General features: G+C 33.7%; 1 protein-coding gene across 3 annotated transcripts in view; it reads right to left on the bottom strand.

Annotated features, from left to right (window-relative positions):
• Window positions 1-4,234, bottom strand: part of LOC149543496 (protein RRC1-like) — a 107,584-nt gene extending 103,350 nt beyond the window's left edge. For 2 of the 3 annotated variants that reach the window (XM_089798297.1, XM_089798298.1), the window contains exon 1: window positions 3,890-4,201. The gene's annotated coding sequence lies outside the window, so the exon portion shown is untranslated. Of the gene's footprint in view, window positions 1-3,889 lie in introns of all 3 variants that reach the window. The other variant, XM_089798296.1, reaches the window with a different exon arrangement.
• Window positions 4,235-24,557: the final 20,323 nt, after the last annotated feature.

The following is a 24,557-nucleotide window of genomic DNA, read 5'->3' as shown; positions in this document are numbered from 1 at the left end:
GTAATTGGCAAGACATTTAATACTTATAGCAATTAGGTATGCTAGGTCTGTGTTGGCATCATCATGGCCCTTGTTCTTGAAAAATTCTTGGCCATTCATTGTAATTGAACAACTATAAAAGGTCAAGGCCTTACCATTTATAACTGATTAGATTAGAGGTTGAATCGAGTAGGGGAGAGACTTGGAGAACTTGTTGCCATAATGCTATCCAAGCAATTGTTAATGCAATTTTGGTCTTCATGGTGGATTACTTGTGTTGCTTTGGAGTGTTGCATCTTTAGTGAGCTCATTTAGACCAAAACACTCGCTGCTTGTTGATTGTAAGTTTTTCTTACATGGTCTAATTGCATATTTATGAGCTTTACTTCAATTATTCCTTGTACATTAATATGCATCAGTGGATGGTGTTAATGGAGTGGTGATAGTTTGAGCATCTAACATCTACCTTAGGAGATCACACTATTTGGTTGACGTCGATGGATAAACTAAGTCCAGTACAGTCATGAAGGCATTCATTATCTCTTGCCTTCCAAGAGTATAATAAACTTCTAAATCCTTATCCCTTTGCAATTTATTTCATTGGAAGTGGTTGAAGTAGAAGAAATTTATTGCATGGACAATGTAAATCCCTTTGCAATACCTAACATATCACACCTGGGTGAAAGTCCATAGTAAGAAAGAACCTAGGGATTGTCTCATTTAATCATACAATCCATATACATTGTTTAGCATATAAGAGTCCTTATTCAAGGGAGAGTTGGAGATTTGGTGTTGCATCTCAAAATAGTAAGTATTTAATTCTGCATGTTATAGTGGCATAAAACTCATATTTAACAAGGATGTAGTGTGAGCAGGAATGATGATTTTTGAGCACCCAAGTTTGAAATTGCTTGAGGGCAAGGAATTTAGGGAGGAAGGACTGTCATGTACAGTAACTTGTTGACCGTCACACATAAAAGGTGTTTTTAACACCATTGTAAAAATGAAAATAAAATAGAATAATTGAAATTTATAACTGATGCCTAGTTTCGACCTAACCTGTGTTTTAAAAATATATATAATATAATATAAGTTCAAATTGCAGGTCAACTATTTGGATCCTAGCACCATACTCCAAACAGCTATATACTTCAGTTTGATTGTTGAGGTACCACCATTATGGAGATTCAGTATAATTTTTTAGTTTCTCTGGTCAAGCTGGAAAGTTGGGATGAAAACACAAGCTGCCTACTCAGGTCAACTCAAAGAACCTGATCTGCAGTCTTAAATAATCTCTTAACAGAGCTACCTACACAGGTCAACTCAAAGAACCTGATCTGCAGTCTTAACTAATCTCTTAACTTTCTGTTAGTTACAATTTATAATCAGCTTCAAGAAAACTGCATTCAGCATCTGACTTGTCCAGTTTATCCCGGGTAAATCTATTACAAAAGTTTGGATGCATTTTTCAGGTCGAAGTGCATTCCAGATCTGAGTGCACCCTGTTAGCAGATCAGAGTCAAACATTGGAAGGACTTGGAAAAGTGCAGAAGCCCTACTTTGCATTATTAATGTTTATCAGCGACCAGAGAACACAGTGGTGGGAGTCTACCATCTGCTTTGAGGGACCAACCACCCATGTTGACTCCAGTTTGTGGCTATAAAAGGAACTTTGCCCTAATATCCAGCAAGCTGTTTATGAAACTAGTATCCTTGCCAACCGGTCACACTCACAGGAATTACTACAGGTTTGCATGGGCCCCCCGTCAGCCTAACATCCGCCCAGCACTGTGACAACAAATATTTATACTGTTCAAGGTAGCTGCCAGTCGCAAAGGATTTGAATGTACACATTTATAATCAGCCAAAGATTGTTAAAGTTCATTTCAGATCTGTATATATATATCCTGCTGCATTTAATCTGCATATTGATTTTCTGGACTGTCTACTGTACATTTCTTTAACATTTAATCAAGTTTACAGAAACTCTAGCTCTAACCTTATAAGTCATTAAAACATATCGAAAAATTCATATATATATAACTATGCCCTAGAATGTAGCCCATGTTTTCCTCCTTGGAAGACACAAATAATGTTTTGGCTTCACAACAAATATCACCGGCACAGGGTACGCCATCAATCTTGGAGTCATGGGGAGAGGCTGCCCATTACATACAGGATCAGTCCTTTTAAATTTCAATGCTAAGCATCATGACTTCCACTAATCTATCATCAAAGATGGAATCAAATGTAATATGTAAAATATTATTAATTTTCCAAAATTTTGAATAAGTGACAACCAAAAAAATGTAAATGTAACACCAGGTCCCAAGAGAGAGGTGACTTCAAGAATTAACCTGAAATTTATAAATTTAAGACCCTTCTAAAATGAGAAATAATTTCATCCTAATCATAAAAACACAATAAAGAACACATTTACCGCATATGCTTGCCAGAAAAGATTATATTTTCTTGTGCACAAAAGAACCAGGCATCAAAGAAATCACATATATTTCCAAAATTAGGGTTACTCAAAGAGGAAACACCACAATTGAGCATAGAGTCTGTAAATTCAAAGACGGTAAATTATGATTAACAGATTATTATTCAAATCTTGAGGACCAAGTGAAGTGAAATTTACACTTTCACAGCCATTCAAAAATGAGAAATGATTTTGTCATAATAAAAAAGCATATAGAGGAGGATGTTAACCACACATGCTTCCCTTATGATAAAGGTACTATTTTCTCAACTGACAAAAAGGCCAAACAGCAAAGAAAACTTCCAAAATGAGGCCCACCCAAAGAACATAGATTATAATTAAATATAAAATTAATATAAGAACAGAATCTAAAACCAAAAACAAGATCCTCTGGAAATTAAATTGCAGACTTTAACACGAGGTCTGCTCACAGATTGTAGGCTGCAGCTTACAAATGATTATTAAAAAAAACTTGAACGTCAAAGAAGTGACTTTGAGAATTAACAAGCAAAATTGACACTTTTAGACCCTTTTAAAATGACAAAGGACTTTATTTTAAAAAAATGCAGAGACAAGCATGCTGAGTAGACATACTTGCTATGAACGGAAACATTTTCTTCACTCGCAAAGAACCAGAAAAAGAAACCAGAGCCATTAATCCAAACTATCTCACACAAGCGAATATATTTAATAAGCAATTTTAGAACTAGTTTAGAATTACACGGTAAATGATTACAACTACTTTCAATTCGTTCCATGACCTTCCCTGTCACAGCAGAAAAATATAGTTATTTAGAGTACAGAAAAGGTTTATAATTCAGTCTAAAAGCTTGATTCCTCCATGGTGTAGAGCTATTGAAGCTTTTGTCTAGCGTTTGGAATGAACTCCCTCACTTGTTTTCAGATAAAAGAAACAGCAATAATTTTGACATTGGCTTCCATCGTCACATGTTACACTTGAAATAAAACTTCCCAAGCATATACCAACTGGAAACCCTAATTTCATGAGTGTAACACCCCGCAATTAAGAGCCAGTGTGTGCATTGACGTAAATTATAAGTATTATAAAGATTTCACAGCCCTGTCTCTCCATGTTTATAGATTATTAAATCTAAAGACAACTACTGTAACTATAACAACCTCGTTTAGTTAAAGAAATGTAACATCAACGGTACGAAGATAGCATTCCAATTAACTATTCCAGACAGTCCGCGACCTCAAATATATTGAACTGTGAAAGCATTCGTGTCAAATTGAAGATTTAATCATTTCTTGAAGGCATCTGTTCCAGCATGATTCCATTGGGGCATTGTAGAAGAATTTCGAAACCTTAACGGGATAAAAGATTAAACTTTGAAATTTTAGATATTAAACAGTCAGTCGAGCAATTGAGAAGTAGAAAACTATTTCCAGAGCATGGATACTTACCAGTGCGATGTTGCCAAATGGCTATAAATATAAACGATGCCCTCGATTGCCAAAGCACGAAAACAAGTAAATGATTTAGGCCACAGACTAGACCGGGCAAACCATTTGGTTTACCGCAAACGAGGGCTGCACTCAAGTAGTGTTAGCCAGCTCTTCGGAGGTAAGCGAGAAAAATAAGAGGGCGTTGTCCATCCAGTATTGAATGTTTTTATACCTCAACCTGTGAACAGATGCTAAGGGGGAATGTGAATGTCTTTTACTCGGTGGAATGAACCCTAGATGGTAAAACCATTGCTCTCCACGCCTTTCGTTAGGATTTCCAGTTTGTCCACGCCCTCCTCTTAGGCCTCTAGGCCCCGTTTGGTTGCTGGCATAGGAATAGAAAATTAGAATAGAAAAATGGAATGGGAATAGAAATAGGCAATTATAATCATGTTTGGTGCACTTGGAATTCGATTGGAATATGTTAATCTGTTGTTTGGTTGTACAAAAATAAAATAGGAATAAGGTTAAGTTTTTTATTTTTAAAAATATTTTTCTTAATTTTTTTTAATTTATTATTTTTTTAGTTAATTCATTTTTCATTTTCATTTTTTTAAACAAATAGATATAATTTTAAAAAATGTTATTAAAAAAAAAATTAACAAAAAAATTTCAAAAAGTAAAAGTTAAAAAAAAAATTCAAAAAAAAAAATCAAAAAAATACAATTATAAAAAAATTTAAAAAAATTTTAAAAAATTTTTTAAAAATTAAAAAAAATTTTAAAATTAAAAATTTTTTTTTTTAAAAAAAAAAATATATATATATATATATATAATGGAAAATCGGAATGGGAATGGAAATGACCTATTCCAATAACAGATATTTTTTGGCATAGACATATGTTCATTTTAGGGGCAAAATTGGAATATGTCTTCCTATTCCCAATTTCGATTGAGCTTACCAAACAGCGAATATAAAACATATTCTAATTTCGTTTTCCTATTCCACTCACATTCCAGCAACCAAACGGGGCCTTAACGAATTTAAAAGGAGGTGGTGTAATGGGGAGCTTTGTAATTAATTGTAATTGTAATCTCAAATTAATTTTTATGAATTTATTATATTAATTAAATATTTTCAATTATTTAGAATTCGTGATTTAAACTTAAATTAAAAGATTATTGATAATAGAAGCAATGATTTTTTTATTATTTTTTAATAAATCGGTAAATACTTTGATAGCTAATTATAGTTGTTTAATTATAGAGTAAGCATATAGTCCTGCAATTATGCATTTTTTAGCAATTAATAATTATGTTAAAGTATATATTTCAAACACTCTCACGTAGTGTTAAAATATTAAACTAATTAACAAATTGAAATAGTAGGAGATATATTATGCAACAAAAAAAAAATCAAATTGTTTTACCTAAAATAGTAGGAGATATATTATACAAACTTGTTTCTTGGAAATTGTTTTCAAATAAAAAAGACTCCTTTAAGCTACTCCTTTTTACAGGCATAGTCATCTAGTTGTAATCCAAGTTCTGAATATTATTAGACATTACATGTGTATGAATTTTTCATCACCCTCGTAAAGGAAGGATGTTGAACTTCCAAACTCAATCTCCATTGAATTATATGACATCAATCCTTACGTACATGTATTATATCCCACAGTGAGGTACAGTTTATGTGTTCTACAAGCAAACCATTGAACATCTAATTGCTTTGTGTGTACATACTCTTTGTCTTCAATATTTTGCCTTTTTTAACTAAATAAAATAACTTATCTTCAATAACGTCATGGATACTATCAATATCTAATAGATTCTTATTGTCAAATTTTTATAACCAAAAACAAGAAAAAATTATGGTTGTCAATGTTTTATTTAATCTTGTAGATAATGGACGTGGACAAAATTGGATGATGACGGAGGCTTGAGGTGTGGTGGGCAAGGGTTTGATATCCTAACTTATGTTTATGTTTGGTATGCAAACTTCATTGGCATTGACGGGTTTGGTTTGATAGGGAGTTGTCGTTAGTGCCTACTAGGCTTGGATCAATGTGTGGGTGGGGTAGAGGCCCTTTCCATTTGTTCAAGGTGCGTAGATGTTTGCAAGGTTTGTGAAGTGTAGGAAGTGAATAGTTCCAGGTTGCCCCTTTGTTAGATTTTATTTTGTGTTTTGTTTGGTGTTTCCTCTCTCATTCTTTAGGTATGGTATTTATGTGCGGAGCTTTTAGTGGTTGTTATTTTCATGGCAACATAGAGTAATCTAAGTGGAGGAGTGAGAATGTCACATAAGAATATTGATGTCAGGAGTGGTCTCTCTATGTGCATGCATGAAAATCATTTTTTGGGGGTGACTAGTACATACATAGGTGAAAATTCTTCTTAGGTGGGGGCTTTTAAGCCTACAAAGATAAACCAATGCTTGGACAAGAGTGATAATAGGTAGGTTTTGGTGATTCCTCCTAATTCCATTGAGAAAGACATTGAGTTATCAAAGTGTGATTTAATTTGTGTATATTTTCTTTTTCTAGAGTCATGAGCAAAGCATATATTAAACCTTGAAGGAGAGATGGAAGTGATGTTGGTTGCTAGCAGTTATTTTTTGGTGTTTTTTTATATGCATGTTAAATAGAAATAGGGTTTTTGAAAGGAAAGCCATGGCATGTTGGATTTAACCCTATAGAAGAACTTTCATCACATGTTCCAATATGGGTGAAACTTCCTTGGTTCTTATAGAAATATTGGCAAGAGGATATCTTCAATCTAATTGCAATAAAACTTGGAAACCTGGCTGAACTTTTATGATGGAGAAAAATGTAATACTTTTCTTGCATTTATGTTGAAATTGATTTAAGACAACCTTTACTAGATTTTATATAAATTTGGTTGGATACAACTTTTAGATCTAATAGATGAAGTGTAAACTTTTGTCATTTTGGTGTCAAATATATCATGAATATGTATACAGATGTGCCCCAAATCTAATCCTTCAAGGATTTCTATAGGGAGGTTAGTTAGTGCTCCTCCTAAGAAAGATAAGGGGAAGTCTCATGTGGTATAAGATGGGGACGGTTTCATCCCAATTAGAACTCGCAATAAGGGTAGAGGGAAAAAGAGAACCTTTTAGGATAGGCAGTAATGAGGTCTTCAACGAGTCTAAGGCTCTTGATGATATAGAACAATTTTCTGGAGCTATTATTAACATGTATCGTGGTAAGGATCTTCAAGTTTGAGGAGTTTTTGAGAAGGAATAAAATGCTAATAATCATAATGACCCACAAGAGAATGGACTAGGTGCACAGATGGACACAGGGGCACCCATTGAGACTCTAGTAGCATTGGAGTTATAAGGAGGTACTAAATTCAAGTTGGCATGGGTTTCGTATACCTTTGATTGTAAGCAGAGAAGGATTTTTTATATTTCTATCAGTATTTAACATGTAGTTTTTTTTAGTCAAACTCATTGACCCATGTTTCATTAAACAAGGGTCAATGAGCTTGAGTCAAAAAATACATAGTTAAATCAAACATGAATCAATGAGTTTAACTTAAAAAACTACATGATTAAATTCTAATAATAATATCAAAATTTGACTTGTTATCAAAAATATCTCCTACTTATCAATTGATGATCTTAAGAGTGTAATGTCCACCTGTAGTTTTCTTTTCTGTTATGATTGCCAAACTCTTTTAGGCATGCATTGGTTAGTTTTAGAGATACTGGATTTATAGTTATATGATATTATTTCACGACTTGGATCAAAGATATATCAATGATGATTGTTTAGTTGATTTAATTTCACATGTTATTAATGTTTATGATTGCTTGTGATTTAATGATATCTCAAATGATACGTAGTTAATAAATGTGGTCTTTCATAATGATGTCAAATGATGTATTTTAATGATGATTATTTTATATTTGTAATGATGCATTGTTATATCTGAGCCTTAGATGTTTTGACTTGTGATTTATGATGATACTTATCCCATATTTGCATGTGTATGGTGTGCATGTCTGTTCTATCTTGACTGACGTGTTTGATGTGGTTAAGGGAGGGAGTCCTAATCACCTACTAGTTAGGATCTACACAATGTACCACTTCCTTCCATTGCCTGTTTAGTTAGATATATTTATGTACATGTACATGCTCGTCTTTTATGCAGGATGCAGGTACCAGGCATCGACTTCCTTGAATTGTCAGGATGAGTGTGCCCTATTACAATACTCAAATGGTGAGAATGGGAAGATAATGATCAAGTTCAATCCAAGGCATAGCCTAAATACTTATCCTACAAGGAGGACTCATAATAGACTATCTACCCTTTTCTTAAACTCCTGAGTCTTTTGTGTGTATGTGGTTTGATTCTTGCTTTGGTTGTTTTTCCTTGTGCATTTGCTTGATAGACTAGTTATTTACAATTTTTTGATCGATTTTTTTTTTTTTTTTTTTTTTTTTTTTTTTTTTTTTTTTTTTTATTGATCGATAAACGACCAAGGCCTTGGATCATATATTAAAGAAAGGGATAAAAGATACATAGAATTTCTCCGTTCAAACGGGCACTAGTAGGAAAGAACGGAGAAGAAAACCTCCAGTCTTGCCCAGGACTCATGTCCTATCTTATTATATTACCCTAGGGGCATACCCCGGTTCTCAAAGTTACATAAGTTAACCAATTACATAAGATTGCATATGGGCATTCCCATGGAAATTTAACTCAGTATAACTTCCTTCCAACTAAATGTAAAAAATCTGAAATAAGATACCTGTCAAGAAATTTTTTCTTCAAGACATAAAATTGTTAGTAGCCTAAAGAATACTTTTTCAAAATCCAATCTACTCTTTTCATTCAAAATCCAATAATGAATATTCCTTATAAGGCCAGAACAATTAATAATCTGACTACTAATAACATCTAATTTGGACCATAAACCGATTTAAACCTAAAATAAAACCTATACTAAACAAGGCTGGGGAAAAAACAAAAGAGCACATTATATATCAAAATAAAACAAAGGTAATAAACTATCTAAAAAAAGATACAGAGAGTCAGCAAAATCTAAAATGCCTATCCCCTAGATCCTGATAATTCGATCTAAATTATGATTCATTACCAAGGACTCATAGCTTTAGATGCTGAATTACCCGACCGATAAAAAGATTCCAATATATAAACCTGAGAGAGATCTAACAACTAACTCTAGATAGAGGAGGCATAGATATATTGGAGAAATTCAAAAACAAACCCTCAGATTTTCGATCAATCAATTAAACCCATTTGCAAATTTATAAGAGGAAACGATACCAACATTTGACAAAACAGTCTCCAACATAACCAAAATTAAATCACAAAAATCTAAAATCGTAACCTAAATCAAACAAGGCATATCTAAAATGTCTATCCCATAGATCTGTTAATGCAATCTAAATTGCGAATCATAATCAAGAAATCATGGATACTACATGCTGAATTTTCGACAAATAAAAGAATTCATTATCCAAACCTAAAAGAGATCTGTGAAATAAGGATTAACCATTTAAAGACCCGAATTATCTATACAGACCAAGAAAGAAGCTCAGGAATTCATAATATTAAGACAAAATTGCAAACTAGCCGAATGACTATGTGCTTTATTTTCGACATGAATGAGGAAACCAGATAAATCTTGATAGAGTAAGCTTAGAACTTCTGAAAAAAATAAAAAAACACACCCTCAGATTTTCGTTTAATCAATTCAACCCAATCACATGATTAATTTAAAGGAAACGATACCATCATATGACAAAATAGTCGCCAACAATGCCAATTTTTATTCGACGGCCACAAAATTCTAAAATTGCTACCTTAATAAAACAAAAGCATGGCACAAATACTGAATCCATCATGACACCGACCACTTGGAAATATGTTCTATTACCCAATATAACCTTACAAAAAATACATATAGTCAGAGATATACAAAGCTATACTATGTAAAACTATAACCAGTATCGACGCAACATCCTGTATAATACTGATGAGGAACCCAAAAGATTACCAGAAGACTTCTAATGCTAGTTCAGTCTAACTAAGTACATAACCGCCTTCTATTACTAGATATCAAGAACTTAAAATCATATACTATTGTTTCCATGAGACCATAATCACCTTTGGAACAGAGTCTGGATCATCCATGACTACGTTTGGCGGGAGTACGTAATCAACTCTGAGTTTGCTCGATTTTTTCGCATTAAGAATGCAGAATTCCAAGTCATTGAGATCATTAAAGACTACACCCCGACTCACATAGGATTTAAACATGTTGATATATCTGACCACCCAGTCCAGATTGTCTTCTGCCCTAATCCCACGCCAGCATAGGAGGAAATTAACACTTGCTTTCATTTGAGGCCAAGCCCTAAAAAAGGCCAAATTTTCCCTAACCATAAGGCATTGTTGACGCAGGGCAGTCTTCAACTCTTCCGCACCCAGGGGAAGACCCATATATTTTTCAAGGTAAGGGATTCTGCCCTTTTCATCAATGCTGTGAACCGCCTTCTCTAACCCTCGCCTCCAGACAGGATTAAAAATATCTTCACAAAGCCTAACAATCTCTTCTTTTCCAGACTTTTCCCTTACCATCACTCCAATGAAAGTCCCAATTATTGAGTTGTTGGTTCTCCAGGTCGCCCTATAATCAAAGATATCTTCCCCTAACACCCTATTCATGGCAAAACGCGACATATCATCTACATTTCTCAGAAGACGGCTCCATCTTTCTGGCGTTACCTTTCCGAGAAAGGCCATTGTTCTGTTTTTCATCATATGATAGATACTCACATTGGTTTCCATCTTAACAATAAGCTAATAGTCAGGAGTAGTAGAAGTCGGCCTCTCTAATTCTATGTGTTCTACTTAAAAATTCATTCCCATAATGTAGAAAAAACCATCATTACCGATCTATCCTGCGTACCCTTTATACAAAATTAGAATCTATGTTAGGTAGTGACCTCATCTACTCGTGTTAAATATTGTGTATTAGATCACATTTCCAGAGCCTTTATCACATGAGCCAAGTGGCAAGTCCAAAACTTGCTCTCCACTATTTCAACTCAAATGTACTAATGATAACTTTCTGGACCCTTAATTAGTAATGATATCTCATGACACGATCTACAACTGGGGGCTAGCTGGAAAACATGCAAAGCAAGATGGAAGTGAATGGAAATCTAGGCTCAGGACAATTGCTAGGAATTAATATCTCTTGATCATTGTAGCTATGTCCAGACGTATTGCTTACAGAGAAAAGTCCCTATATAAATAATCTCAGTGACAGTAAATCAAGAAAATACCTAAGGAGAACTAAAATAAAGGAAAACAAAATAACACCTAGAAATTAACAATGCGAACATAATCAAAAATAGAGAAAAGGATATTTCTCAGGAAATAACAATAAAGCTATAAATAGTAAATATTTGATAAAACTAAAAACCCCATAATAACAAACAGTATGGATACAATTGCGAGAATATCAAAAATAGCTAAATAATACTATAATATAATCTCTTTCTTCCTATTAATTGAATATAGAGTTTTAAGGTATATTATTACAGAACATTAATAGGAATTAGTACAGGTATGTATCTAATAAGCTATAAATCATATATATATATGTTTATGGTTATGTTAGCATATGAATATATATATGCTTTTATATAAGAGTATGTATATTAATATAAAAGGAATAATTGTGAAATACTATCTAATACTTCAAAGGAGGAGAAGACTCTGAGTTATATATCAGGAGTGATTCTCCATCAGCACCCTTGTTGGCGAGTCTGTTAGCCATAGTATTACCTTCTCGGTAAATGTGGTTAATTAATGCATCTTCAATTTTTTCCATTAAAATCAACACTTCTTGGAGTTTAGAGTTTAAGATCCAATTAGGAGTCTTTTTAACCCTAATGCCATTAAGAACGACTTGAGAGTCGCCTTCGATGATGATTTTATATAGACCTAGATTATGGCATAATTTTAGACCTTTCTCCAGCGCTTCAAATTCTACCATATTATTAGAAACCGGAGGGAGAGGAGAGGCTAGCTTTGCAATCCACTACCTCTCTTCATTATTGATGATACAACCTACACCTGCTATACTGGGGTTCCCTCTTGCTACACCATCGAAGTTCAGTTTATGCCATCCTGGGGGTGGAGGAACTCATTTACAATTAGCCCTTGCCACCTTATTACTGACTGCATATACCATGAGGGGGTTGATCATATTAGCCCATTGTTTCTTCATTGTACCATCCCAAAAAGAGAAAGAGCCTTCTTCATGGGAGGATTTCCTTAGATAGGCATTCATAACTTCTATAATAGCCACTTCCAATTTTAACAAAAAATTGACTAAGTTTCGCTCTTTATTTTTGAAAATCCGATGATTTCTTTCTTTCCAAAGTTCCCATACCACTAGGGATGGACAAATATTCCAAAGTTTGCTGTACACCCCTCGAACCATATGTGTGGGCCAGGAATTGAGGAACCCCTTAAGTGTATTCTGAAAAGGGGTTGACCACTTAAGTTGGGATTTAATCCATTCCCAGCAATTTTGAGCAAAAGGGCAATTGAGGAAGAGGTGGTCTACATCTTCATTGCTTTGTTTACACATAACACACCAGTTGGGGCCCATAATACCGAATCTAGATAGTCTATCCGCCATCAGAGCTCTGTTTTGAAGGACGATCCATAAAAAGAAACCCACCTTAGGTAGAAAGGCTGCATCCTAACACAATTTTAAAGGGATTTCTACATAATTCCACTTTTGCGAATGAATAATAGATTGATACCCAAGCTTCACATTGTAGATTCCATCCTTTGAACCAGCCCAGATAAGACTATCTGGCCTTTCAGATTGTTTAATTTTCCTATTCGATATGATCTTTTTATAAGCAGTGATTAAATCTGGCGCTAGTTCTAATTCATCGATGGATCACCATCTCCAACGCAGTTCCCCATCCGACATCTCTTTAACTTTATAATCTTTGACCCTGCAGCCCCACTCTGATTTCAGCTTAGTTATAAGGTTCTCTAAATTGGGGGAGGAATAGATGGGAGGAAGTCCATCCCATGAGTCTTCCCAGAATAAAGCTTTGTCCCCGACCCTGACATCCCAAGAAAGAAATTTACTAATAATACCTCGACAATTTGACATGAAATTCCAACATTCTGACCCTTTTGGTAGCCTTTCCATCCTGAACAATGATTCCGGATCTGATGGATCAAGGTATTTATAATATAGAATTTTGGCCCATTTGTGTTCATTTTCTTGGTATAATCTCCACACAAGTTTAGCTCCCAAAGCCTCGTTCTGCCATTGTGGCTTCTTTATTCCTAAACCCCCACATTCCTTGGGTTTGCATAAGTTATCCCATTTAATAAGAGCAAGTTTCTTGTCATGTTCCTTATCCTTCCATAAGAAATTTCTAAGTTTGGTCTCAAATTTCTTGGACATCCAGTTAGTAAGGGGAAGACATGCCATGGGAAAAATTGGGGTAGCTGAAAGGACTGCTCGGATCTTGGTAATCTTCCCAGCCTTAGAGAGCCACTTATTTTTCCAACTCTCAATCCTCTTATCCACCTTTTCGATTGTGTCCATCCAAATTTTGGTGAACCTCGATTTCTTTTCTAGGGCGATGCCTAGATATTTGCAGGGGAACTTTCCCTTTTTGTATCCCATAATTCCACAAATCCTATTTTCTATTTCAAGAGATGTGTTTAAGAAGAAAATATCCGATTTTTCTTTATTAACCTTCTGGCTTGAGGCATCCATATATTGCTGAATTATGCTTTTAAACCCCTTGGCCTCTTGAATGGAACTTTTACCAGATAGAATGGTATCATCTGCATACTGTTGATGTGTAATATTAGGAAAATTCTTGGTGACAGCAATACCAGAGATCTTTCTTTCTTGATAAGCGTAGGAGACTGCTCTCCCAAAGGCTTCAGCCATTAGAATAAAGAGGGAGGGGGATAGTGGGTCTCCCTGCCTAATACCCCTGGATATTTCAAAAAATCCCTTAGGCTTCCCATTTATGAGAACAAAAATCTTCGGAGTAGAAATGAACTTAAATATTAGATTTATCCATTGATGAGAAAAACCAAATGCTTCTAAAACTTTACAGAGAAAACACCAATCAAACATATCGTAAGCCTTCTGTATGTCTAACTTCATAAACATACATGCTTCTTTATCTATGGTAGTAGAGTGAATGACTTCCTAAATTATGAGCATGCCATCCAAAATCGATCTTCCTGAAACAAAACTTGTCTGCTCTTCTAAGATCAATTTTGGCATAATTACCTTGAGTCTATTAGCTATGACTTTTGAAAATATTTTGTAAATGGTGTTGCATAGAGCAATATGGCGGAAGTCTCCAGGATGTTCCAGACAATCCTTTTTAGGGATAAGTGTAAAGAAAGAATAGTTGATTTTAGCTAATAGAGATCCACCATTCCTTGAGGCTTCAATTGCTTTCCATAAGTCTTCCCCAAGTATATCCCAACATTTTTGAAAAAAAAAGCTTGAAACCCATCAGCGCCTGGGGATTTATCTGGGCTCATATTAAAGACTATTGATCTAACCTCTTCCAAAGATATTGGTCTATTTAGATTTTTATTGTCATCTGCAGAGACTAGTTTTGGGATAAATTTGAGCATTCGGGACTGTGCCTCCCTATTAGACCCTTCATAATTATTCAGTAGATTATTAAAATGAGAAACTATCGTGTCTGCTATTTCTGGTGGACTTGCTGTATATGTACCCTGTGACGACAAGATGCTGGTAATTTTCTTGAAAGCTCGGTTCTGGATTGTGGAATTGTGAAAAAACTTAGTATTCCTATCTCCCTCATCCAACCATTTCTCTCTGGATTTTTGTCTCCAGTAGGTTTCTTCTTTGGCTAAAATATCTTCCTGTTTCATGAGGAGTTCTTTTTCTAAAGTATATTTCTCATAATTCATACCAAATTTTATGATTTCCTAATTCAGGTTTTCCAATTTTTCTTCAATTTCTATTTTTACTTTGAAAATATTGTTGAAGTGTTCTCTATTCCACCTCAAAATATTTTCTTTTAGCAATTTGAGTTTGGAAACGAAAATGAACATTTTTGACCCAACGAAATTTGCTTGAGTCCACCATGTTTTAATCAATTCAAGAAATCTCAAATCTTGGAACCACATCTTTTCACACTTAAAAGGATTTCTAGGAGGTTTAGATGGTTCAGAAATCTCCAAACAAATAGGGAAATGATCTGATCCTGCAAAGGGCATAATGGAGGATTGAAAATCCTTATTATTGGGAAAAAGATTACCTCCCATGAAGAATCTATCTAATTTCTCTGCAATATAATCATTATCCTTTCTTCTATTATTCCATGTAAATATGTCGTTACTTGATGGAATTTCTAGTAAACTAAGTTTGTCTATCCATAATTTGAGATCTATAGACGAAAGCGGCAGATGTTGAATACCTCCTACTTTCTCATCTAAGCTTAGAATCGTGTTAAAATCTCCTCCTAATATAATTGAATTTTCTTTGTGTTCAATAATGACCGAGCTTAATTCATCCCAAATAGTTTTTTTCCCTATAATCCTGTTAGGACCATACACATTTATAAGAATGAATTTTATATCTGATTTTATACCCTGTATATTCACACACAACAAGTTTTCATTATTTGTTAGATAAGTTAGATTTACTTTCCTAGGGTTCCAAATAATTCCTAAGCCTCCCGAGACACCTATTGCCTCAATCAAGATTGAATCCCATAGCCCCAACATCTTACTAAGTTTAGCGCCTTCTCCTTTATTAAGTTTGGTTTCTTGAATTAATATTATATCTGATTTAAATTTTTTTAAATATTGTTTAAATAACCTTTTTTTGCTAGGGGCATTAAGACCCCTAGCATTCCAAGATGTAATTCTCATTTTGCCTTAGGAAGGCTCTTCCCCTTCCTCATGATAAGCAACTCATCAATTTTCCTCTGTTCTCTAGCTAGACCTTCATTTTCACGTAATTCCTTCAACGATCTCCTACCTCTTTTTCCTTTTGTCTTGCCATAATTTGGAGAAATTAAACCTTCCTAATTCGTTTGTATACCAAGCTCTTGCTGAAATATATCCCGTTCTTGATCTGCTGATGCAAATCCTTTCTCTAATCTTACAAACTCCTCCATTTCCAATTCCTTGCAGATCTGATGCCCAAGACTGTCCTCCTCAAGCTTTTTATTTTCTATTTCTATCAATTCTTCAATATTTTTCTTGTTATTTTCCTGATAACCTTTTGGTGTACTTCCACTTTTTTTGTCCTTTTTCCTTACACCGTCCTCCATCTGGATCCCTATGATATCCCTTTGGAGATCCTCAGCTATATAATCTTTTCCTCCCAATTTGGTTATTATTTTCTGTACCAACTCCTCTTTTTGAGAGATAGTACTCTTATCTAGGTTCTCAAAGTCAAAGACCTGAATGAGCTCCTCTGTTAACTGTTCCAAACCGTTATCTTCAATCTCTAACAGATCAGTATCTTGTGTAAATTCTAGATCCTCATTTAAAAAATTCTGAAGGACTTTTACAATTGGGACTTCTGGGCTCTTGTCATTAGTCCAAGTTTGTGCCTCTACTGGGCTGAAAGGCGAGGGAGGATGCCCATCCAGAGTTTGCCAAAATTTTGAAGTTCCTCTAGTTTCATCAAATATCGGAGTGGTTAATTCTACTTCAGGGAGTATATCCGTATTCAAATGTTGAGGTTCCTATAGTTCTGATCTTGAAACTGCTATTTCCAATCTATCCTTGGGTGAAGAAAAAAACATGTTATTTCCTGCTTCCTCTATGTCTTGATGATTTATTGAATCTGTAGTTCTCTTTTGTAACTCTCCTTGTCGAGCCTTTTCCTTATTCTCTTCAAGCTCCTTTTGATACCTGTATGCTGAGGACCCCTCTAGAGTTTTTGTTTCCCAATGACTCTCTACTTTTTCATCTATCATAAAACTGCTTCCTTTATGCTCTACAGGAACCTCATGTGTTTCTGTATCTTGTTTTGGATCTTGATTTATGACTATTGTTGGCAATGTAACATTCCTTTTAGGGTCATCTTTGTCTCTGTTAACAAACTTTTTTGATGAGGAACTAGATTTACAATTCTCATTAACATGTTTCATTGCAATTTTTTTCTTTTTTTTTCTACTTTGTCTTGTAGAACGACTATCATCCAATCCCAGGTCTGTGTCCTTTTGAGGAACATAAACTATAACTGATTTGAGTCTTCTTTTATTAGGTAAAACCTTGTCTGATGCTTCATCAACTGTTCTTTCTTTCTAATTGACCTGACTTTGGAATCCTGTTGGAGAGATCCGATCTTCCTACCTTTTACTCTTCATTGCATTCAGCCAAGAAAATTGACTACTGATATTCGAGGTAAGGGGGAGAATCTTGGGCATGATTTTATGAAATTCATCAAATCTTAAAATATCAACTATTCTCTTTTTATAAGTTTGATACTTGATATCATAAGATGCTTTATTGGTTATAAATTTTTGGTTAAATTCCAGAGGGTGATTGATCTTCACATTGATTAACACCTTGACATTGTTACAGTAGTAGAAAGAAGCATCAATACCTCTGACTTCTCCTACCTCCGACCCTATGGCTTTAATAATATCTTCATGATAAAGCTCTGGAGGGAGGGATGGCAGAACAAACTAGGAAGGCAACTTGTAGTCTAAATTTTCTATTCTAAAATTGTGTGACCAATCTATGAATTTAACACAGTGACCATTAAAGAAACCTTTAGACCATGATAAAAATTCTTTTTTGATGGACACATCTAAACATAGTAAAAAAAGTACATTGTCTGAGTAAGTGAATATACTTACCTGGTTCTCGCAGGACTCCTCCAACCAATCGAGTAACAAAGGGAAATCATCCTGTGGCCCATTCCAAATAGCAAAGATACCTCTTTTTATGCATTTGTCCCAAGAAGATTCGATAGCTTCATTTGAAATTCTGACTGGTTCATCTTTCGCGTAGTGCGGAGATGACCTAGGAGATGGACTAGGGTTCACAGAGTGATGTGGATTATGGATTCTCCGATGGGGTGGGATGTATGAACTTGGGGAAACAGAAAAGGGCGATAAACTTCCTGTCAGTGGTAAAATCGATTGATATGGATCCGGAACCCTAGCCTTGCATTTTTTCGTGTGAGCATATTTCGTTAAATTGAAAATTTGGATCTGATTATCCAGTTAATCTATCATAAAAATTTGGAATTTCAAATTTTGGTGTACCTCATAACGGATTTGAGAGTTCTGCGGAGGGGGATTTTGAACATACAACTCATGATCTTTATTTCCCTGGCTACATCGCTGGCTGCGAGGTTCCTCTGTATTGCAAAAAATGTCAATTTTGTTTGCTGTATTTATCGAGTATTTCTTGTCAAATGTACTTTGTGGTTTCTTTTGCTGCCACATCGGCCTGAGGCCGCTTGTCTCTATATGTTTTTGCAGGGTTTTTCTTCAAGATTTTGCAGGTCGAAAAAGGTTTGATTTTTTCGCAAGTGCAGAGCAGAGCGCCATTGATGAATAAGCCTTATTCTTGGATCGATTGTTGATATTGATTTATCAAACGTTTTTAATTTTTTGAAAATAGAAAAAAATGGAAAAATAGGACAATTTTACAAGTATTGGGATTAAATGAATTTTTTGTTAAATTAAAAGATATAATTTAAAAGTCCTAATTTAGAAAACTACATTAAAAGGTTTTAGAAATTAAATATTAAATATTGTGTAGCATTACTATTTAATTAATAAAGATTTAAAATAATTTAGTGGCATTAAAATAATGCACTTAAGTTATCTTTATTATTAAAAAAATAATTTTTTTTTTTTATGAATTTAATTTAAATAATAAAGTCAAGAAATAAATAAATAATAATAAACAAATATTTTAATTTAAAAGTAGATTAAGTGTGCATGAAAGGAGTAATTAAATTAAATAATTTCACTTTTAGAGCTGGTGGAGATAGAAACCCTAAAAGGTAATTAGAATTCTTTATTAGAGGGTTTTTGTGTCATTATTGCACACATAGGTTTCAGGGAACAAATTTCGAATTTGGGAGAAGAAGAAATTTCTAGTAGCTTGAAGGGTTTCATTTCAGCAAGGTTTTTCAATCGATTGCCAGATTGTTAGCATCAGTGTGAGGTAGGGTTTTAAAAATCAAGGTTGATTATTTTATTTGAGAGGATATGTTTGCTTCATGTTTTTTGGGTGCTTAAATCCTATTTTTTAATTTGGATTATTTTCCCAAATCTGTATGAATGGAATTAGAAAATTTTAATTGTTTCTATAGAAGAAAATGTTAGAGAGAAAATGGATTTTGAGGCTAGGGTTTGATTGAAATTTTAATTAGATTGAATTGTCAAATTGATTTAAACATCTATGTATTTGTTTTATTAAAAAAAAAAGTTGTTGGAAAAATTCGTCTATTAGGCCTATACCTATAAACAATATTATATATATACACATATAAATTCTTTTAATACAATAATTTTTTTTTTTTAATAAAAAATATTATTTAAAAAATATATATACAAATATATATATATACGAGGAGGGGTTATACCTCCTCCCTGCACTGTCCAAAAGAATAGTGTGTGACTGCCATAGTACAACGCATGACTGCCCTTAAGCAATGTGTGACTGCCTATGGTAGCGCACTGCTATCCTTTGGCAACGTGCCTTTTTGGTACGACCCCTATTGGGGATTTTAAAATTGTTTTTTCTTTAATTTTATTTTTTTAAATTTGTTTTAGATTATATTTTGTTAATTATAAAAATGATTATTATTTTTAAGTAATTTAGAATCTAAATTTTTTAAGATGTTATATATATATATATATAGTTTGGCAATAATGAATATTGGTAATTTATTTAAAGAGACTTGGTTAGATAGTTATATTAAGTTTAGTGTGGGTTATATTTAGATTCAATCATATCTTGTGGGATATTATTCTTAAGATAATCATATTTTATTATTATTAAAATTTAGATAGGGCCTTTGACTATTTAAACATACTAATGTAAGAACCTTATTAGATTTGAAACTAGAGATCTTGTTTGATAATAGACATTGGATAATTAGCCCTAGAGACATTAAGTAATTTTGAGAACGTGTATTACACGATGCATAAGTCACATCTTTATGGTCAACTAACCTCTCAGAAATAAATGTTTTGTTTTCCTTTATGTCTATGTGACTTGGATATTTTTGTTTCTCCTTGTGTTGACTTGTATTTATGTGTTGTTCTTTTCATGATGTTTGCTTCTTCTGTAAGTGGTTAGCTGACCAATTAGGACATACAATAAAGGTTACCTTTGTGATTCCTTTATGATGTTTCTCAATTCCGCATAATATGATGAGCTTGTGTTTCAATTTAAAAGTTGTATTTATAAGTTTTTCTATGTGGTGCATTTATGTTACTTAGGTTGGGAGAACCAACTTGTTTTCAGGTTGCTTGTTAAGGAATTGAGTTTGATCATTACGGGTGTTGTGGTATGGGACTCAACTATGTTTTATGTGCTTAGGAGAGGTTGTCTAGGTACATGTCTTTGGGAGTGGCTTTCAATAGGGGTCTGGGACCCAAAGAGGTCAGTGTCACAATAACCTATTGTAAGTCATGTAATAAGTGATAATTTAGTAATTAATGTTGGGAAACATACTTAAAAGAAAGTTAGAGATATTTGTCTCGTCCATGCCTTGAGTGTTTGTATAGACTAAGGATGAGAATGGGATGATACCTAGTGAGAGGTATGGTTGGTTGTTCCTTGTCTTCATGAGAGGATATTCTAGTTCCGCATGGGTCTCATTGAGGGTCTGAGGTCCAGAGTGACCAGTCCAGGGTAGCTCAAGTAGTTTGACCATGTGATGACACTCGCTAGTATGTAGCATGAGTCTCCTCCATAGATTTTGTTTATACCTCTGGTGGTGTACTTATTGTTGGATGTATTTAATGTGATTATTTACTTCCATTGATGGTGATTGGTGATTCATGGATGATGTACTTTTGGCATGTGGTTCTTGACTTGAGGTGGATATCTTTCATTGACTTTATCTCATGATTTTGGTGATTTGATCTATTCTTGGTATATGTATGATGTTTTGTAATGCAGTGTTGGTATTGGATTAAGTGTTCTTTCTTTATGGATTATCTTATCTTCTTAAGTAGTATGTGTTACCTTTGAGGTAGTTTTGGCTATTGAGAATTCCTTGCCTAGGAATGTTTCATGATTGTTTAGCCTTATGTGGATTGCTCATTATCTTCCTTGCATGGTGGAAGTGGAAGCCTGGCCTAGGTAACCACGCATTTGGGAGGTAGTGTGTTCTTACCATTTGGGCCCCCCTCACATTGCCAGTTGTTGGATGTTCGATGATGCAGTTGTACATTTATCATTCTTATCTCAGAGATTTTTATTCTATTGATGTCTATTGGTCCGCCTCACAATAGGTGTATAATAATCATGCTCAAGGCCATGCTTAGGAATAGTGTATTCAATCTAAGGATTATTTTTCCCACTATGAGGCGCATTTAATCTTGTCAACCCAGGGACGTATACTTGAAATGGTCGCACAGTATGTGCACTAGGTCTCTTAATGAGTCATTATGCTTATGCTGTAGGAAAGTAAAATGCAAGGAAAGAACATACACTAGTGTTGCAAGAAACTAGCACACTTAACTCTTTACTGAAATGAATACAGGAAATGCAATGAAATGCTAACATATATTCCAACTCAGTTCATCTACTATAATTATTCTCATAGATGATGTAGGAACATTCACAAAGTATGATGCTATAGGAAGGAACTCGTAACTTCTACCTGCAATACTAAAAATGTTTGAAAATAAATCTATACTACTCTAATCTAATCCACCTCCCAAGCAGGCCCCCTTAGTTGGCTTCTGCTAATCTACTAACACAAAATGTAAGCCAATAACTATTTAATTATGTTTCAAAAATTCATTACATGGGGACAATATATAGAACTGTAAAAACAACTCACTGCAAGAGTTAACAATTTCTTTTCATAAAATTGCTTCTTCTAACCCCTAACACAATTGATCTAATCCTTATAAATAGAAGATTGACACTTATTCTGAAACAAAAAAGAAAACAAACTAGCTATAAATCCGTAGGAGAAAAAGAAGAAAAGATAACAGCTAAAGGCGGGAACAATAAAGTTTGGAGAACCGATTTGACATAATAATAAATGCAAAGAATGTAGCAAGTCTTCATAGCTCCTCCATACTCACAACCATGTCCTTTGGTACTGTTATAACTTTTCCACCGTGGCTAAACCTCAACATCTTTTCTCCTTGAATGTTATTGGTTGTCTTCAACGTCCATCCTTGAATTCTTCCAATCATCTTCAGCTTCATTACTAACAGGTTAGTTATAATGTAGAGATATTTGCAAATAAGCATTATCAAATTAAATTCAAATATGAGAACACACATTCTGATGGTTATATGAAATATTGCATTATATATATAATATTGGCAAAAGATGACATACTATCTACCCATAGGTTAATCATCGGTTTAGGTAAACATAAGTTCACAAATGTCTTGATGAAAATAAAACAAAGTGTTTAAAACTATCATAAAATAGAGGCAATAATTAGCCTCATCATATATTATGTAATGCCCTGCCAAGGAATCCAAAAGAACTAACCTAAAGTTTCACTAAGTTTGCCAAACATTTTTTTGAAAGATAACATATAACAATAGTTACAAAACAATGGAAGCAATAACATACATTCATACATAAGCAACACATAAACAAATTACATTCCTTAAGGATCCCATGACATTGAATCACATTTAAGTTTAATTAATACTAAAACCAATATATATAACACATCCATATTAAAGATTAACTACAAGTTCAAATCCATTTAAACAATATACAATTGTCCCAAATGCCACTTGGCAATAATCGGAGTGCACAATCATCCACTGTACAGGTCACAGGGTATGAAAGGCTAAAATAATATACATCATAAAATAGATTACATCATCTCTTTGAGATCCATGAAATAAAATACATACAATAGGTATAATCATCCATCATAGTACACAAAGATAGAATGAAAGGAAATGTAGAACAAGGAACTCTAGCCATGACATCGAACTGACAGATCTCAATGGTAAAAGTAAAAAAGCACTACTACACAACCTCATGGTAACTCGAAAAGGGTCCACTCCCACCGCACTAAGGAGATAGTCTCAAGTCCCAAATAGGATAACAATCCAAAAGTCGAAAGTAATATCTAGGTCAAGGGAAAACCTGAAAGCAATCTAACTCAAGGTACCAAGACACATGTGACATCTAAACCCAGAGGCAATAACAACTTGTAGGATATCTACTATGCAAGTGGGCAAGTGTCATTGCATGAGCCAACTCTAAGGTTACCTGGTCAGTCTTTTAATACTCCAGCCCCCTAGTGACTCTATGTGGCACTAGTATCCTTTCATACTAACAAGGCATACTAACTAAGCAACGTCACAACCAAGCATCCTCTCTACTCCCATCCTAGTCTATACTTGCACTCAAGGCATGGGCGAAAAAAGACAAAGACTCTTATTAGTTCATTTTACTCTCTTTTAATGTAGTGTTATCACTTATTAAAATAACCTATAATGGGTTACCCGTTAGCCGCATTAGGGCCTCAGCCTCCATTGCAAGCCACTTCTCAACATCACATACAGATAACCTACCCTAGGCTTCAAAAAAAGCAAAAAGATCTCAAAAGACCACATACCATACATCAGTTCTTAAACAAGCAACTGACAACTACTAAAATCACTGGTCAAAATATAAGCATCACTAATACGGTCATCCTAATAGGACTGATCCAAGAAAGTATACATAAACCAAATCATGACAACATATGTAATCACTAAAACAATAACTCTCGGCCTCTCGTAGACATCCTGCAACTAGTCAACACTCTAAGTCAACCCCAAACCCAACACACAAGAAAGCGTACAACTAATAATGTAGTCTCATAGTTTTGTTTGATTTTGAAAACACACAATTTGAGTTTATAGTAAGGTTTGAGATTCCATTTCATTGAAAGTTTTTGATGTAAGTTTTTGAACTGATGAGGTTTACAATTTCCCCTTACAACTTAACCCATTTCCCATTTAAAAACAAATTGCACAATTACCATTGACTTACGAAAATACAAAGATCATAATTAAATATCATAAAATAATTTAAGAATAATTATTTATTAAATTATTAAAATAATAATTATTGATTATTCAATAAAATAATTACAATTTTATTAATAATCAAAATCATTAAATAATAATAACAATAAATAAATTTAAACATTATTAAATAATATTTATCATTAATTAAAATTTATTTAAATTTCATTTAATTAATTTTAATAATAATTTTTAAAAACTATATAAATAAATTATTAATTATTAATTAATCAACACTATTAATAAAGTTTTAAAAAATAATAATTTAAATTTTATAAAATAAAATTATAAAATTTTTATAAAAACCAGTTATAGTGTTTAAGGTCCCTCGGCCTACTGATCATGACGGTTGCCGCAGAAGA

Source organism: Cupressus sempervirens, chromosome 8 (genome assembly GCF_028749045.1).
Source record: "Cupressus sempervirens isolate cs-2001-9-10 chromosome 8, ASM2874904v1, whole genome shotgun sequence".
Lineage (NCBI taxonomy): Eukaryota > Viridiplantae > Streptophyta > Pinopsida > Cupressales > Cupressaceae > Cupressus > Cupressus sempervirens.
This window is presented reverse-complemented; position numbering and strand designations above follow the sequence as displayed.